General features: G+C 36.3%; 1 pseudogene; it reads right to left on the reverse strand.

Annotated features, from left to right (window-relative positions):
• Nucleotides 1-2,121: 2,121 nt before the first annotated feature.
• On the reverse strand, nt 2,122-2,694 carry LOC124987678 (60S ribosomal protein L12-like; annotated as a pseudogene).
• Nucleotides 2,695-3,208: the final 514 nt, after the last annotated feature.

Here is a 3,208-nt window from a genome sequence, read left to right on the forward strand (position 1 = left end):
GAGACTGGCGTGGTCAAATCCTACTTCCAGGCAGCCAATTAGAAAAATCATTCTGCATTTGATGTATATGTGTGGGGACAGGAGAGCGAGGAATGAAATCAGAAATTTTATTTAATGACTGTGCCCAAATAGAAATAGGAGGCTAAGCTGAAGTGGTTTGCCTTTTTCATGTCCTCAATTTTAATTCCTAGCCTAGATTTCCATGTTATCTCTACATTTCTGATTATTTTTCCTTTATACTATTTTGATGTATAATTTCTATCAATACTATAGTCCTTCAAGAGTATCTACTGAATTTTGAATCAGAACTAAAATTGAATCTGCTTGAAATGTTCAAAGCCATCTCCAATGGCACCCTCGTCATTCCATATAATAAATTGAACACAGGAGCAATAGCCCTATTAAGCTGATGAAATCATTGATTTCTTCTGTGTGTAATGGTCACATTAAAAGCTTAGATTTTCAACAGATATAATGCTAAGTAACTCATTGCCTTATCAAATTAACAAAGAGCCTTTTAACCCTACGACCCTTAGTGGAAAATGTTTATTGGAAAATGACTATGAATATAAATATTTTCAAAACATGGTGGCAAAGTATTCTCTGCTGCTATTCAAAATAACATCAAGAGCTTGGCTGCTTTGACTGCTTTTCTTGCCTAAAAGGGTCGAGAAGCATTAATGCAGAAAGACTAAGTCAATCAAATGCTCACTTAGTTATTCTACTTATCTAGCATTAGGTTGGAGATATGTTTAGAGGATCTAGCCTTTTTAAATGCCCTCAATTTTAATTCCCAAGCAAGATTTCCATTTCATTGATGTATTTTTTATTTATTTATTTTTGTTTTGTTTTATGCTATGGTTGCCAGACCAGAAACCAGTATTTCCCAAACAGAGTCCAGCTACATCAAAACCGATTAGTGTGTTTGAAATATAGACACTTAAATCCAAGTTCTGATGTATGGAGACAGAAAGAAGGGTTAGCATAACTTTAGCAAGTGCCCCAGAGGACTTGAATGAGTAGACACATTTAGAAGCCATCGCAGTAAAATTCTGTGGCTATTTTCCTTGTTACATTCTTTCCTTCTTTTGATACAGATCACCTCTCATCACAGTACTTAATGTTCTCTCCTCCTCCTCTGACTTAACTCTTTCTTTGGTCAACTCACTTCCATGAACATGTAGAAATAATGGACAAAACACAACTTTATGCCAGTGCTACTTGTTACCTGGGTATTTTCAATTATGTTAGCTAAAGAAATGACCATAAATGTGTGAAGTGTTAAGATGTTGAAAAAATCGGAAAAAGAAAAAGAGGAAGGCATATTGAGGAATCAACACTTACAAGTTTCATGTACTTTGACATCTTCTTTTCCTTAGACCAGCCATATTTGTTGGATTTAAGGACCTACCAAAGTAGTTTGTATTTGCAAACAAGAAGCCATCTTGGTGCATATCTTTTCAGTGTTTTTTCCTATATATTTGTTCTTCTACAAAAATGTTCATGTTGTTCTGTAATCCTATTTTATTGCCATTTCAAGAGTAACTCATGACCATGTTTTCATTCTTCTATCATAGAATTTTAAATAGCTGCACAATAATCAAGTAATATGGAAGGTTCTATATAATACAGTTTTATCTTCTATTGTGCCTTATCAATAGTTAGCAGAAAAAACAATGTTATGATTAATATTCTTATAGAAAAATCCTATCATAGAACGAAACAACTTCCACATGACCAAAGAGATAATAAACATGAAAGTCATGAGAAAAAAACTAAACTACTTGAATGAGATATTTTGTTAGAAGTCATAAAGGAATTATCCATCATCTGAAAGAATAAAAACTAGGAAAGGAGACCTGATTGACTGGAAGAGGAGTCATGATCCATGGGAATGATTCAAGTTGTTAAGTGCAAATGTTTGCTTCAAAGACTAAGTCAATGAAAAATGAGAACAAGTGAACTGGTTAAGCCCTTGAAAGTTTGTAACCCCCCCAACCCCAAAGAACCTGGTAACGTGACTGAGGGGTCCTACCATGATCACAGTCTCAATACTGTATTCTTTTTTCTTTTTCTTTTTTTGTTAGATGATCCTTTTTAAAATATTTTCCCATGTACTTCCTAACTAGCTGGGCACTCCATTGCACCACTGTTGATGTCATCTATGATGTCATGAGGCGGGCAGCCATGGCCATTACAGCCCACAGACTGGGCAGTCCCGAGAATCTCCTTAATGTTTCCAGAAATTTCTCTAGCTAAAGATAGACGACGCATCTGTCAGGCAATGTTGACAACTTCTACGAAAGTGATATTTCCACTGTGTTTAATGTTTTTCTGTTTCTTTCTGTCTCTTGGTGGCCCCTTGAGGGCTTTTATGATCAGGGCAGAGGTAGAAAGTATCTCTTCAATCTGGGTCTGTCTGTTCCGAATGGTCAGTTTCACTGTAGTCCTTAGACCCTTCCAGTCGCCAGTTGCTTTGGCAATGTCATCACCAACCTTATTTGGAGACAGACCCAGGGGGCCAATCTTGGCAGCCAGGGCAGACATGGGCACTGACCTTGCTACTGGTGCCCTTCAGGGGCACAACTTTGATCTCACTGGGGTCAAACTTGGGTAACATGGTGGAGTCGGCTGGTATAGGATGAACAGGATTCAGGATGACCGAAGAAAGTTGCACCTTGACCTCCTCCCAGCTGATAAATCTCAGTACTGTATTCTTAGACTTTATAAAAACTGGTGTTTGTGATTTGGTGTTGAATTATAAATAGTTGGTAGAATAGAAAGGGAACAGGATGGAGAATAACATTTAGTTGTGGTCTTGACCCTGCTGCTCTATTAGTCAAGTGACCTCACAAAATCAATAACTGCTCATCGTCTGGAGCTCTCATTTGAATGAAAATAGTTAATGAACATTTAATTTGTAATTTAGGAATATTAATTAGTTCTCAGCACATGGTTTGGCATACAGTAGGTGCTATTTTTTTCTGGAATCAAAATTATTTTCATATCATGGTATATAAGAACTGTTTTTATTTTCACTTTTATGTATTCTTGAGTTGCTGCCATTTCGCTCTTAATGCCGCATTTGCTTAATAATTTATCATTTTTTGCTAGGTGAAATGCAGAACTGACCATGTAAAAATAAAAAAGTAGTTTTAGAATGAACCTATTGGGTTTTGGAATCTCACATATGGATCTGTATTCAGGC

This window comes from Sciurus carolinensis, chromosome 6 (genome assembly GCF_902686445.1).
Source record: "Sciurus carolinensis chromosome 6, mSciCar1.2, whole genome shotgun sequence".
Classification (NCBI taxonomy): Eukaryota; Metazoa; Chordata; class Mammalia; order Rodentia; family Sciuridae; genus Sciurus; species Sciurus carolinensis.